Source organism: Apium graveolens, chromosome 5 (genome assembly GCF_009905375.1).
Source record: "Apium graveolens cultivar Ventura chromosome 5, ASM990537v1, whole genome shotgun sequence".
Classification (NCBI taxonomy): domain Eukaryota; kingdom Viridiplantae; phylum Streptophyta; class Magnoliopsida; order Apiales; family Apiaceae; genus Apium; species Apium graveolens.
This window is the reverse complement of record NC_133651.1, coordinates 298,223,009-298,238,433: the sequence shown is the minus strand read 5'-3', so window position 1 is coordinate 298,238,433 and position 15,425 is coordinate 298,223,009. Positions and strand designations below refer to the sequence as shown.

The following is a 15,425-nucleotide window of genomic DNA, read 5'->3' as shown; positions in this document are numbered from 1 at the left end:
CTTTGTTAGATTCCAAGATCTTTAAACTCTTTGTATGTCAAGAGCCTGCTCTGATACCAATTGTTATTCCTAGAGGACTAACAATGAGATTTACAGAAGGGGGGTTGAATGTAAATCTCAAAACTTTTTCAAGTTTTGAGCAGTTTATGAAAGTTGTGTGTTCAAGAAGAACAAGTGTGTGAATTGCTTTAAGCTAATACAGACAGATATATATTCAAGCACAAATGTAAAGAACACAACAGACCTTAAAAACTTTTCTGGTGGATTTGTTGTTCCACCAGAGATGGTATTTTAGAAAATCTGTGATTAAACAATGTTGATCACAGCTGCATCCTAGTACAAACTAGATGAATTTTCTCTCAATATTTTTCTAAACAGCTCTGGAAAATCTCTCTTCTAATTACTAGCTTCTACTTGGTTTATATATTACCAAGTGTACAAGTGAAGAACAATATAAAATACAGTAATAAAATAAGATCTTCACTTGCTTCTTTTCCTGTTCACTCCAGTACTTTGTTGACTATTGCATCTTTGTACCAGAGAAGAACGGCTGCTTTTTCTGTTGTTCCTGAAATTCGGCTACCACATCTCAGTTGTCTCTATCAACCCATGTGCCTCTGTTTGTAGGTACAACTACCCCTTATCAACGGCTAATCATCAGAACATCCGTTGAAGCTTTCATCCGTTGATGCGCTCATCCGTTGAAGGATGTTATCCGTTGAAGCTTTCATCCGTTGATGCACTCATCCGTTGAAGGATGTTATCCGTTGATGACTTTATCCGTTGAAGCTTTAGAGACATCCGTTGAAGCTTAGCTTCTCATCCGTTGAAGGTCTTTAAGTCATCCGTTGATACCACTTCACTTATACAAAATTACAAGGCATGAAGTATTTACAATTGGCCTTCCTATCTGCATATCATCTAGTAGTCAACATGACTCATAGTTTCTCTCAACTTCCAAGAATTACATTTTAAATACAGAGACTGAAATATGCTACAACACTAGACTTATTTCTAAGTAAAGCTACACCATCAACGGATAGCCAAAGTGGTCTTATCCGTTGAGGCTACAGACACTAAATTTCTACTTAAGTATTTTGTTAAACATATCATCAAACTAATGCACATACATTCCTAACATCTTTGCTTAGACTTTTGACAAGCATCACAAAGACCATCAGATGAGTATAACATATTTGGTATTCCTCTTACTAGCTCCTTCTTGGCAAGTTCATTGATTGAATTGAAGTTGAGATGTGAGAACTTCTTGTGCCAATTCCAGCTCTCATCTATTGATGCCTTTGAGATAAGGCAAGTAGCTTCTTGCTCAAGACTTTCATGTAGCCTTGCTTCATATATATTTCCATGTCTGTATCCCGTCAAGACAATCTTCTTTGACTTGTTGTAAACCACTTCACAGTGAGAGTCATAGAACACCACATGATAACCTCTGTCAGTGATTTAACTGATGCTTAGAAGATTATGCTTCAGTCCTTCCACCAGAGCTACATTCTCTATTGCTACCTTTCCAATTATCAAGTTGCCATATCCCAAAGTGTGTCCTATATTTCCATCTCCATAAGATACATCTGGGCCAGCCTTCTTCTCAAATTCTGATAGCAGGGATTTATTTCCAGTCATATGTCCTGAACATCCACTATCCAAAACAAAAGTATTTTTCCTATTACCCTACAGTCAGATGAGTGATTAATTAGAAGGATTTTTAAGGACCCACACTTGTTGGGCCCTCTTTTTGGACAACTTAAGTCTTTGTGATTCAGGCTCACTTCTAAGAGTTTTTCCCTTGTCAGGATTTGCCTTATCAGAAGTAGATTTAGTAGAATTAGAAGAACTGAGTACATAAGAAGTTTTATTGAATTTAGGCAAAGGTTCATAATAGTTATGATACAACTTATGATAGGAACTACAAGTGTAAATTGAATGCCAACTACTACCACAATGACAACAAGGATTTTTTGTTTGTAAAATACTGATCTGCCCCTAACATCAGACTCAGGAATAGAAGTTTTCATTTTCTTACTCCTCCTCAATCAATAGCAAGATGATTAGTATTACCATAGTTAAAACAAGTTTTTCTAGGAGCATTGGGAACAGACTTATAATTAGAATCCTTAGAAATACCTTGCTTACCATTCTTGTTTCTTTTAGGACTTTTAATTTGAGGTTTGTGAGTAACCTCAGATAATTTTTTTTTAATTTTCTTTTAAACAAAAGTCCTATGTTCTTTTCTTTCTTAACAGTCTTAATGGTTTCCTTGTTTTCCTTTCTCTGAGATTTATCACTTACTGACTTTTCTTGGGATGCAGATGTTGAACCCTTTTCAAAGATAGATTTGGGTTCATCAGCTTCTGAAGAGATAAACTTAACAGGAGTCTTAAGGGTAGTTTTATTTTCAGTGTCAACATCCTTAATTCTATCTACATAACCAAGACACTCTTTCCAGTTTTTCTTAGAGATCATCTCATGAACCTTTTTGCCTGAATCAGTCCAGACTTTAAGAGTTTTCCTCTCATTTTCTAATTCATTTTCTAACATACTATACTTAGCTTCTAGTATCTTTACTGTATGTTTAGCTTTCTCACATTCTTTCTGAATTTTAATTTGATTTACTAAGTCAGACTCCACCTGATCATTCCTAGACTTTAAGATTTCATTTTCAGTTAACAACCTATTGTTCTCCATAATCTTATTTTTAAAATTTCCATGAAGAGATTTAAGAAAAGATTTCAGTTCAGATATATCTTCAGTATCAAAAGAGAAGAAGGAAGTTGATACCTTAAAATCAGATGAAGCAGGAGCATCAAAACTAGCCATCAGTGCATATAATATTTCTTCATTTTCAGAATCAGTGGAATCCATCCAATCCTTACTTGATGTAATCAAGGCTTTGTTCTTTTTTTTGTCATGCTTTGTCTTTTTGCACTCTGTAGCAAAGTGACCAGGTTCATCACAGTTGTAACACTTGATTTCGACCTGTTGACTTTTCCAGCTTTAGAGTCCTTCCCTTCTCTTCTTCCAGATGCCTTCCTTTCTCCTCCAGTGAACTTTTTCCTGAAGCTTCTATTCTTCTGAGACTTCCTGAATTGCATCCTCTTGAAGCCCTTAACTAGCAATGCAACCATTTGCATGATATCAGAATTTGTCACATTCTCATCAGTTTTAGAATCAGTATCATCATCAGAATTCGATGATAAATCATCAGTATCAGATTCTGGAAGATTGTTCTTTTTCCTTGCAGCTACAACATGCCTTTCTTTTGAAGCTTTAGCATTCACTTTCAAAGCAACTGATTTTCCCTTGTTGCTTTTCCTCTCTTTCCTTTGCTGAACTTCCAGATCATGAGTTCTCAGCATGCCATAGACTTCATACAGGGTGATTATTTCCCAATCATACTGATGTCGTATGATTGAAGTATGAGTCTCCCATTCCTCATTCAAGGCTCTCAGGAACTTAGTGTTTGAATCCTCCCGATCATACACCTTTCCCACCAAGGATAGATTGGTGAGCAGGGTGAGAAACCTGTCATAGATGTCAGTGAGACTTTCATCAGGTTTGGCCTCAAAATATTCATATTCTTGAATTAGAACAACCCTTCTGTTCTTTTTGATGGCCATGGTTCCTTGACGTTGAGTTCAAGAGCATCTCAGATCTCCTTGGCAGTCTTGTAGGCTATAAACCTGTTTGACATCACAGAATCAAGATTGTTATGCAAAATGTTTCTTACCTTTGCATCCTTCAGCACAACAACTTTCTCTTCTGGTGTCCACTCACTCTTTTTCTTCAACTGATAGTGTTCAGCAACAGTGGGAGTTGCAGGCACCAGTTTTGTTGGCATGTAAGGTCCATCATTGATTACGTTGAGATAGTCTAGATCTGTAGCCTCCAAGTGCATGAGCATCTTCACCTTCCATGTAGGATATTCAGCCTTTTTCAGAATGTGGATTTTAATACTTTCATACTTGTTCAGAGACATGTTTAGATCGCTTCTGATTGTAAATTTATCAGTGAGCTCTGATAACAATTGTTGCCCAGCAGTAATACAATTGTTTTAGGGGGGTTGGATACAATTGTATAAATGTTTTGAACAAGTATAAAAATATAACAGTTCTTTATATTTCTCATAAAAACTGTTACAAACTCTCTCAAGAAATACTGATGTTCTTGAGAGCTGTTAGGTCGTACAATGCTCAAGTTAATCACTATGTGATGATATAAACTGTGTTTATATAATACACAGCTGCTACAAATCAATCTAAGATATGCATTATCAATTACTAACTGAAAATGATACATATCTTTAACTGAATTTACAAAGTCCTATCATTCAGAATGAACAGATATCCATCCCTCAAAATAAGGAACATAATCAATCTTCACAACAGACTGCCTTCAGATGCTGATGTTCTGCAGATACTGATGATGCACCAAATCCTGACGACACATCAAATACTGATGACATCTAAATACAGTCAGATCTCGAGCTCCTCCTGATCATTGAGAATCAGCACGCAACATAGTTTATATTTGTGGTTGTTATATATATATAGTGACGTCAGCTCCTGACCCCGGGGTTGAGATCGTCACATTTAAGATACATATTTATGAGGGGTAATTAAGTAGTTTTAAATGAATAAATTGTCTCAATAAAACCCCTAGTTACTCTATTATTTATATAATAGATTTATGTATTTAAAAAATAAATTTGTTCGAGTATAATATAATGAAATGAAAAATATTAAACTTTTTAATTAATTTAATCGATCTAGAGAAAGTGATCGATTGTCCTCATTAGGATAGTATTTTTTTGCGTACACCTGTGTATTGTGATTTTAAATTAATAGTACTTTGCCATAATTAATTTTTATAATTTATTAGAATGTGAAAATGTGAAAATTAATGTTGAAATCGATTATCGATATCGAATATCTAAACATAAAAATATAGACATGTGTCATTTTTTTGATAGGGTTGGGTGTACCTGAAATAATTAAAAATGTATCTTAATAAGTTCGTGAGATAACAACCCATTGTTTCATTTTTTCGCTATTATATTTCTTTTTATTGATATTGGTAAGTCCATTTTAAGGATAACGAAATGGGAGAAAGATATAATTTTTAAATTGTTAAAATGGTAAATATCATATTTCTCATTTTAACCAATTATTTGTTAAAATGTATAAAAATCAGTAAATACATAAAAATATGAAAAAATAAAGTATCACACGATAAAATTTGAGAATTTAGAAAATATATTTAAATAGTTGGTTGATAAAAAAATCAAGTATAATTTGTAAGTAGGTGATTATTAGCCTACCTCTCTCTCATTATGTTAATAAAACAAATTTAGTTATTTTTACAAAAAAAAGATTAAATTTGTAAAATGATGAGTTTTTAAATAAAAGTGACACTTAGAAACAACGAGGACTCGTAGCAGGAGAAAAAACTATGGCTCGAATGTTTGTTTGATGTTGAGATATGTTAGGTGTTGTTCTTGTAGTCTCTAATCTTGCTAGAAAATAAAATTTTATTTTAAACGTATGTGAAATTGCCACATCACGTGATTACTCGCCTGCTTTTATAATATATATATATATATATATAAAGAGAGAGAAATATTTTTATGATTAATATTTATATTATTTATACTAGCTTATACCTTGCTGCAATGCACGAGTTATTGTTAATAATTGAATATTTTTATTTATATTATACATAATTTTAGAAGAATTCTAATGTAAATAATTAAATATTAAAGTTAAAATTACTTAGTTAGAACCCTAATTTGAATGTGTATGATTTTTACTTAAGATCAAATAGTATAAAGCAGTACGTGGTTGATTAGAGGTCGTACTTTTATTAATAATAAGATAAATATTTGTTGTTGGTGTTATTCGAACATGAAAACTTATATATATATATATATTTATATTAATAATAATAATAATATGAATGTTTGTTTAACAAAATTTTAAAATTTTCCTATTATCAATTTTTTTTACTAAATACGAACTATTTTTCTTTTATCAAAATCCATTAAATTTAAACAAAAATTATAGTATGAATGCAAATAATTTTGACCATATTCTAACTCACAGAGAAACACCACACTATTAACTCTGTATTTGTTTTTTTTGAAATAAAAGTATTTGCATATCAGTAATTCTCCTCAAAAGCAAAAATATAATCAATAAACTCTGGAGCAGTCATTGACAACTCGTGAAGAACTGACATAGAACATATGGTTCTCGCTAAGAGATGGTCTACATAATTCACAAACCTAAGCACAAAAATGAATAACACTTTCGTAAAATATTTATGCAACCAACAATCGAAATAGGAGTTTCCTCTATAGCAATTGTGTTGAAATAAGAGGTTCCATTGGTTCCATTCACTGCATCTACCAATGTTTTAGCCTCCGACTCAACCACAAATCTACTAGACCTCCTTTGTTTCGTCCATGACAATACTTCCTAGAAGCTTACGGCCTTCCCCCTTCTTGGATGAAATCATCCATGTACTCTATTAGTTCTAACCCAAAGAAATTTCCTCTATCATCACGAGCTACGCAACCAACTTTTACAAAATTTTCCCCTAGCGACAAGCAACATCGAAATTTACCTTTATCCAACCATGTGGGGGTTTATTCCATGATCTATTTGCACTTAATTTATAGCCAGCTTACTTTGACTCTCTTGCCTCGCTTTTCTTAAGTTTGCAAGCATATTAAATGCTGTTGTACAAGCCTGTACTAAGACTAAGTCAAATTGACAACCCTAAAAATTAGTTGTATGATAATCTAAATTTTTATTTTGTATTATATTACTTTGTTAGAATGTCAAAAATTGGACCGGAGTATTTTCTATAAACAGTCTCAAACCTAAATATAAACTCTAAAAGAAGATCAAGAAGACAATTCAGACAAAAAGACTACTAAGACAAGGATGTGAAGCTTATTTGGTTCATGTACGAGACGTTGAGAAAAAAACCATTTAAGATCGCGGATATTCCAGTAGTCAAATAGTTTACTGGCATATTTCTCGATGAATTACCCGGACTACCTCCATATCGAGAGATTGAGTTAACCATTGAATTGGCACCGGAAACAGAACCAGTTTCGAAAGCTCTCTGTCATATGACACTCGTTGAGATGAAAAAATTAATAACGCAACTACAAGAATTTCTAGATAAAGGAGTCATTCGACTGAGCGTATTGCCTTGGGGTGCACCGATGCTATTTGTGAAAAAGAAAGACGGAAGTATGAGATTATATATCGATTATCGTGAACTCAACAAGTTGACTATCAATAATAAGTATCATATACCGCGAATCGATAATTTTTTTGATCATTTAAAAGGAACTATGTGTTTTTCTAAAATTGACATGAGGGCTAGTTACCACCAGTTAAAAATCAAGGCGGAAGATATACCCAAAACAACATTTCGAACAAGATACGGATACTATGAGTTTTTAGTGATGGTTGTAACAACCAGTAAATTATTACTATTTAATGTCTTATTAAATGAATAATTACACTACGCCATAGATGACATATAGTTACATTTGAGCATGAATGTTACCTTAGAATATGTTACTATAGGTATGAAATTTTCACCCTAATATAACATCGACAATAGGGGGTTACCGTAGGCATAAAAGTGTGTTGCTATAGCTGAATAAGGTGTTAACCACACAAACACAATAAACTGTGTTTCCATAGACTATCAATTAAGAAATTTTTAATTTTAACTCATGATTAAATTTGTCGTTAAAACTAATTGATGTTAATTAAACATTTATTAAATTTTCTTTAAAAGGTACGGTCATAAATAAATGATTTTACTATATAAATATTTAAATATTTTAAATAAATTTATGATGAATATATTTTATTTAGTATCAAAATTAATATTAAAATTTTATTTAAATCACTAAAATAGTTATTGTCTAACATTTCAACTCCCCTATTGTCGGAAATTTACAAAAAAATACATTTTTTATAAAATTCTCAATTCCTGAAAATATTTGCAAAAATACTATTTTACTCTGAAAATATTTGCAAAAATATAACTGTTTTAGTTTTCATTTCGGATTGCATTTTATGTTTAATTTTAGGTTGCAAATATGATTGTAATTTACATAACTTATTTTTTTTTAAAAAAATAAAATTTCAAGTTGCAAATCTGATTGCAAAAATAGTTGTACGTATTTTTGTAAATATTTTTAAAAAGTGATAGTATTTTTGTAAAATATTTGTGAAACTTGAATATTCATGAAAAAAATCTCTTTCAAATAAAGTGAATTTAAAAAATGAGTAACATTCAATTTATAAATAAATATATTTAAACAGTATGTGTTGGTTAAAATAAAATAGGTATAAATTTATTTAAAAGTACAAGATAATAAATGTATGCACAAATAGCAACGTTGATGTACACTCATAAGAGACTCATGTACTTCTGTAATTAATATACTCACGAGCACAAAAAACAAGGAAAAGTTAAATATGTAATCTCACGCATAAAGCAAAAATTTACTGCATTTAGCAATCATGTTGTGCAATGGCTGAAAATACACATTTTTTGGGTGCAATGGCTGAAAATACCCATTTTTAAAATACATGGCTGAAAATACCCATTTTTAAAATACATGGCTGAAAATACCGTTTTGGTTACGCATTTTATAATTGAGTAAGTGTAATACGCATTTGAGAATTGGGTATCCAAGAAAATTACTAAAAATACGCATTTTTAGTTTGGGTATTACCATTGGGATACGCATTTGACAAATGCGTATCTTAAAAAAAAATAAAAAAAATAAATTGAATACCCATTTGACAAATACATATCTAGTACAAAACAGGATATCCAAATGACAAATGCGTATCCAAAATGGTATTTTCAGTCATACACTTTCAGAATGAGTATTTTTCTTAAAAAAAAATAAAAAAAATAAATTGAATACCCATTTGACAAATACGTATCTAGTAGAAAATATGATACCCAAATGACAAATGCCTAACCAAAACGGTATTTTCAGTCATCCACTTCCACAATGGGTATTGACTTTCTTTACAGCAAAAAATTGTTATTTTTAACAAACGAAATAGGGAAATCTATTAGGGTAAAAACACTCACTCTACTCTCACTGTCTTTCTTTCTCCACTCTCTCTTTCTATTCAAATCTCTCCCTGTTCCAATCTCTCTCCCCCTTCTCTCTCAATTCATAGATCTGTATTATAAGGCTTGGAGGTGCCAATTATCGACAACAATTCAATAAAATAGCTTCAACTCACCATCACTTCTATTACGCTGCCATCGACTGTAGACGCTGCCACTTGCTCCGTCATTGGAACTCCTACTACTTATCTTGGTTCGGAAGCATTTTTTTTAATGTTTTTTTGTGTATTTGTTTTGTAGTTTTTAGGATTATTTCGGTGTTTTTTGCATGATTTTGGTGAATTAGTTGGTGCATTGTGTGTTTTAGTTGAGTTAAATGGTGTTTTAATTCGGTTATGTTTGCTTTTGTACGATTAGCTTGTTTTAGGGTTTCTGAGTTGGTTTTGTTATTGTATTTTGTTATAATTCAATTAGAGATTGTTTTTGGTTGGATGTTAATTGAGTATTTTATATTTTTTTTGCTTGATTTTATAGATTAGGTATTGCGGTGTTTACTTTAGTTTAATTGAGTTAAATTATAATTTTATTCGGTTATGTTCTATCGGGTTTTATTAGGTTCTTACCATTGTACATATATGCAGTGGTAGGCTGAATTAAGGCAAGTGGCCACTCTTTCAGATTTGAAGGGCAAGGAATGTATTGTTATTTAAATTTTGGGAACCGCCAATTGACTAATGTAAGTACATTTTTTGCAGTTGCACATTTTCGGGTTGAACTGTTGTTACCTTTTATAATACTTTGTTTTATACTATGTTTCTTCCCTTTATATTTGATGGCAATTCATCTTATGTCTAAAATAGTTTACTGTTTCAGTTCATTCGACAAGGGACTGCAGCATGCCATGAAAGACAGTGATTATTCTAGTCCAAATTCTGTTAAAAAGGCACTTTAATTTCCTTTTCCGATTGTTACACCATCTTTATTGATCAAATATTGCAGACTACTTAACGTGAAACATTGATACCTTTTCTTCAGATTCCAAATATTACATCCAGCAAACATCACATTCAAGGCCCGCCAAAATGTTATACATATGTAAGTACATAATATCCTTATGATTTGTGGTTTTAGTTGTCATTTACTCTGCCTTGTGGTGCACAAATCTAATGATACGATAAATACAATCATATAAATATAAGAGTTAGTAACATGATATATACACCCCTGAATATTTCTTTAACTAGACTATTTGATTTAGTTTAAAAGTCATGGTTTGGTACAAATATTGTTTGTTTCTTCAGATAATATAGGCACCCTACTGGTAACACTAGTAAGAATGACAGAGGTGGTGGAAAGTACAACTGACGTGGTGGGGATGATGTCTGATCTTGTGGCAAAGAAAAGGCTACTGAATGGTTCAAACCTGAAAAAGGGGCCGAATCGATTGAAGAACTACCCACACAATCAGAAGAGAAAGCTGAACTTGCCCGATAACTCATCCACCAGGTTGGAATAATTAGTATCAGTGCAATTGAAGTAGTTAGGTGATGGAGGAGATTCTGGGATGTGTTTGCATGTTGGCACAAGATCAGTACGGAAATTACGTTATTCATGTCTGTTTCTGGTTATCATGTGTCTATACATACTACTTGTTCTAATTATACCTATTTCCTTGTTTGTAAATCATTGGTACCATTTATTTGTGTTCAAGCAGAACCTTGCTAATCGGAGAAGTTCTGATGATATATATGAATAATTTGAAAAGATTAGTGTCATGCTTAAAGTTCTGCCCATGTTTTGTGAGTCCTGACCAAACCGCACCGACAATCCTTTCTTAAAATATATTTTGCATAAAGGTTATCACAAAAAGGCAAGTAGTTATGGGCTGATGGCTGTGTCTAAGTATTAATTGTAATAGGTATTTTTTTAGCTTCGATTAGTAAAGAAATTCTAAGAAAATACTTAATTTCTAGAGGTTTAAGACTTTTTTTTCCTAATAGGTTCAGGCCTATTTCATTTGACTGCACCTAACATATCAAATCTTTAATCTGTTAGGAATTCGATACAAAGTAAATTGAGCTTGCGCAATTAAAGGAGGAGAATAGCCAGAGTCCAAAACATCAGACCGTCCTAATTCATTCTTCCGAGAGAGGTTAGTTCTATTCAAAGTAGGAATTTGAAGTTACAACAGATGTTTGGTTGTGCATATATAAAGCAAATTATATGGTTGAAACTATGTTGTTTATTGTACCTGGCACTTTCACTTGACAGTTAATCTCCAGTAAACATATATATTTTATTAGAAATTCTGTGTTTTGTTATGTAATGAATTTGTCTTATGCAGAGGGATGTTGAGACAGTGAAAGCCAGTAACATGATAGGTTATTCTAGTTCTGCAATCTCAGTTCTCAATCAAGCAGAGTTGTCAATAAGCGACATAGATTATTCTAACCTTATTCACATGGATGTGGAGCAAAGCTTTTTGCCTATGCCTACTCCAGCCAAGGCTGCAGTATTTGAAAGTTTTGCAAGGCAGAATGTATCAGGTTATCTTTTTTGTTGTTTGCGTCTCCAGTAGTCTAATTTTCTGAGTTAGTAACTTGTATTCTGCATATTAGATGTTACAACAAAGGTGATATATGCCTTCTTGCTCGTATGCTTTGGCTGGTCCCTGCTTACATTTAATTAGTCGGATTTCAGATATTCTGTGGTTTTGCTTTACAGGGCTTGCTGCCTTGATGCAGTTAACTTTGAAGCCATGATACCAATTTGATCGACTCTTGGTCATTGATATTCTCTTTGTTTCATTTTTATTTTTTTGCTTTGTGTAAATGTTGGCTACATTCCTACACAGTCAAGATTTCACGTTCAATGCAGTGATTTGGTCAACAGGCTCAATTTCTTAAAGCAGTCGAGGTATAGGCTCTTGAAGACGGCAGTTGACGTTCCGGAGGTTGAGAATTGTGTTCGATTAAACAACCACATATATAGATTGTAGGACATATATTGAGAATACTTTATTGTTTACATTTACATAACTTGATTAAGTTTGATTAAGTTAGAATGTAGTTTTTACACATTTTGATTCATCTATTTATAATAATACATGAGTTTTATATATGTTAATTTAATTTTGAGGAGTTAGTTTAATTATTTTTGAAATGTTTCCATTTATATTTTGGATTGAAATATTAATCATTTTTATTATTACATTTGTAAAAATTTAAGGGAAAACAAGTTAAAACAAACTATTTAATATGAATTTTAAAAACTCTTTAGGTTGGTCCAACATATATGGGGTCCATTTTTTTAAAAAAATCAGAACAACTACAGCAACATAGCATTATATGTTGCTATAGTATGCTATTGCCATATCCATATTAATCTATTATAACATCTGGAGCTATGTTACCTTAGACATGTTTTGATGTTGCTATAGAGACACAATTTTGATGTTACAAGAAGCAATCTATGGTGTAGTGTTATGTGAATTATGATATTATAAATATGATTGATCATAAAATGTTATCTAGTTATGTGCCATATATGTTTAGCGTGGTTTGAGATATTTTTCGGCTATTTTATTTCGTGTTAAATGGGTTTATATTGAGTATTATGTTATCGAGATCGAATTTAATAGCCGTTATTGTGTGTAGGGTATTTGGCCTTATTTTGTGTAATATGGCATGTACCATATTGATTTTCCGAACATCTAGTTAATTTAGAAAATATTTTGTTTCATGAAAAATGATTTTTCTAGGCTCCTATCGGGACGTCAAAGCCCACAAAAATCATTTTTTTGTTTTTATATAATTATGAGACTATCAAATATTCAATATTTTTGCATATTTGGATTATTCGTAATTTTTGGAAAATTTTGACATATTTTTTGTATTTATTGGATTAAAAAATGATTCCCTGTTAATTATTAATTTTGAGCTAATTATTTTTATTACATAATATAATTAGGCCCTAAATAATTTCGTGGGTATTATTTTTATAACTATAAATAGCATTTATCTATTATTTAATTATATAAAAATCAGAAATTAAAAATAAAAATCATATTTTCTCCCAAAAATTAGGGTTAGGGTTTGCAAAGTGTTCGTGAGATCAAATGATGATTGTGGCTTGATCCGGAAAGCAAAACCACTGATGTTTGTAGTCAAATTGATCCTCTCATCAAACTCTATTTAATCATGCCATCAAAAGCATTCACAAAGGTATGAATTTTAAAAATTCGATTTTAGGGTTGTTGACCCGATTTGGGGGTTTTTGATTTACGAATCGTTTAATGGTTTTGATGCCTAAATAAGCTTTATTATAGAATTTGCAATTAATTGGTATATATAATTGATGATTATAACCCCTAGGACAGTGAAATTGAGTTAATGGATTTTGCTAAAATTTTGATTCGAGTTTTTGTTCTTATTGTTGATTATTTGTTAATATGAATATAAGGGTTTGATTGTATGTACTATAAGCTTAGATTTGACACCTAGAACTTTAATTTTCATTTCGGAAACGAGTGATTTAGTTATTTGGCCGGAACTTTGCCGGTTTCTTATTGATTATCGTCGAAGAAAACAATTAGATGGTTGGGTGATGTAGTTACGTGTATCAGAGAGTTTCTGGGTGAGATAAGAGTGAAAACAAAGAAAAAACTGAGTCAATCTGTGTTGTTTTTGGCCATATCGGAGGTTGGCCGGAAGTTTTCCCAGTGGCCGGATTCTGGGAAACTTCCGGCGTATTCTTGAGGACCCGGATTTATTCCTCATGACCCAGCTGGACGACCCTAGAGATGCACAAAAAGTCCGGGCCCGAAAATCTGGCCCGGCCCGATCCGGTCAAAGCCCGGTCAAGCCCGGCCCGGGCTTCGGGCCTCGACGGTCCCTATATTTTTAGGCAAAGCCCGGCCCCGGCCCGGCCCGGTTAAAAGCCTGGGCTTCGGCCCGGCCCGGCCCGACCCGATTAAAAGCCCAAAAAAACCCGGTTATAATCTGATTATTCTAATATATTTTCTTATATATTTATAAATTCACATTTACTATAAATATAAATAATACTTTAAACACATATATATTTACATATTTGTGATTAATAATATTATTTATATACTTCGTTGCATAAATAATGAAAGAAGATATAATAAGTACACTATATATATTTGGATATCATTGTTATGAATATTTGGATATCATTGTTATCATAACAATGATAAAATATATTATATAAACATGTTTATTTTTTGCCGAATTTAAATGTTTTCAACGAAGTAATGTTTTCATAAAATATTTCATGTAAACTAATACATTTTTACGATGATCTAGTTGCTAACACATGTATTCTTCGGAATCTCTAATAATACTCGATCCGATTTAAATTAGAAAAAGTCTGGCCCGATCCGATCCGGCCCGAAAAAAGCCCGGTTAGGCCCGCCTCGAGGGCCCAAACGGGCTTTGACATTTCCGGAAAGCCCGGCCCGGTCAAAGTCAAAGCCCGAAAAGCCCGGGCTTTTTAAGGCCCGGTCAAAGCCCGGCCCGGTGGGCCTTTTGTGCATCTCTAGACGACCCGGTTTTGGTCCATATAACCCCAACTCAAATTCCTGAAAACTGTTCTGAGTTTCTGTTTTAAAAATAATTCAAAAATCATTTATAAATTCTAAAAATTGATTTTAAATTCAAAATTAATTTAGTTAATTATTTTAAATAATTAACTAAATTATTTTAAATTCTAGAAAATTATTTTCTCTAATATTTTCAAAAATCTAAATTTGATTTAATTATTTATAATTTTTTTAATTAACTATTTAAGATTTAATTGATTGATTGATTCATTTAATTAATTAATTTTTTCTATAAATGGTTAAATAAAATTTAAATATTTATAATTAAATTAAATAATGATTTAAAAATCATTTTGAGCTTTTAAAAATTTATATAAAGGTATTTAAAATTCGTAATAAATAGACCGTTCATCCGTTTAATACGAAACGAACGCGTCTACACTCAGAAAAGTATTCCGCTTCTATTAAAAATACTTCTGAAACCTAAATTCTGTTGTATCGGAAGGTCGTTTATTTTGCAAGTTATTCTGAGTCGATTATTGATCGATAAATACTATTTTTGATACGATTTAAATTCTAAAAGTATTGAGTCCTTCTTTTGACGATTTGACTTATGTGTTACATGAATTATGTGTTTACGTGTTATATGAATAACATGATTATGTGCTATATGACCCGCATGCTATCTGTTACAGTATTCAATGCCATGATTAGATATAAA

General features: G+C 31.9%; 1 long non-coding RNA gene across 7 annotated transcripts; it reads left to right on the top strand.

Moving 5' to 3' along the window:
- The first annotated feature begins 9,133 nt into the window (after positions 1-9,133).
- On the top strand, positions 9,134-12,258 carry LOC141659211 (uncharacterized). Of its 7 annotated transcripts, none has more exons than XR_012549670.1 (8): positions 9,134-9,391; positions 9,780-9,874; positions 10,012-10,081; positions 10,174-10,233; positions 10,440-10,644; positions 11,194-11,290; positions 11,483-11,684; positions 11,863-12,258. It is a non-coding gene; the product is annotated as an uncharacterized LOC141659211 (long non-coding RNA). The 7 variants fall into 7 exon arrangements; XR_012549674.1 differs by adding an exon at positions 10,995-11,056 and having other exon boundaries at positions 11,483-12,258; XR_012549672.1 differs by adding an exon at positions 10,995-11,056 and having other exon boundaries at positions 10,440-10,729; positions 11,483-12,258.
- The last annotated feature ends 3,167 nt before the right edge of the window (positions 12,259-15,425 follow it).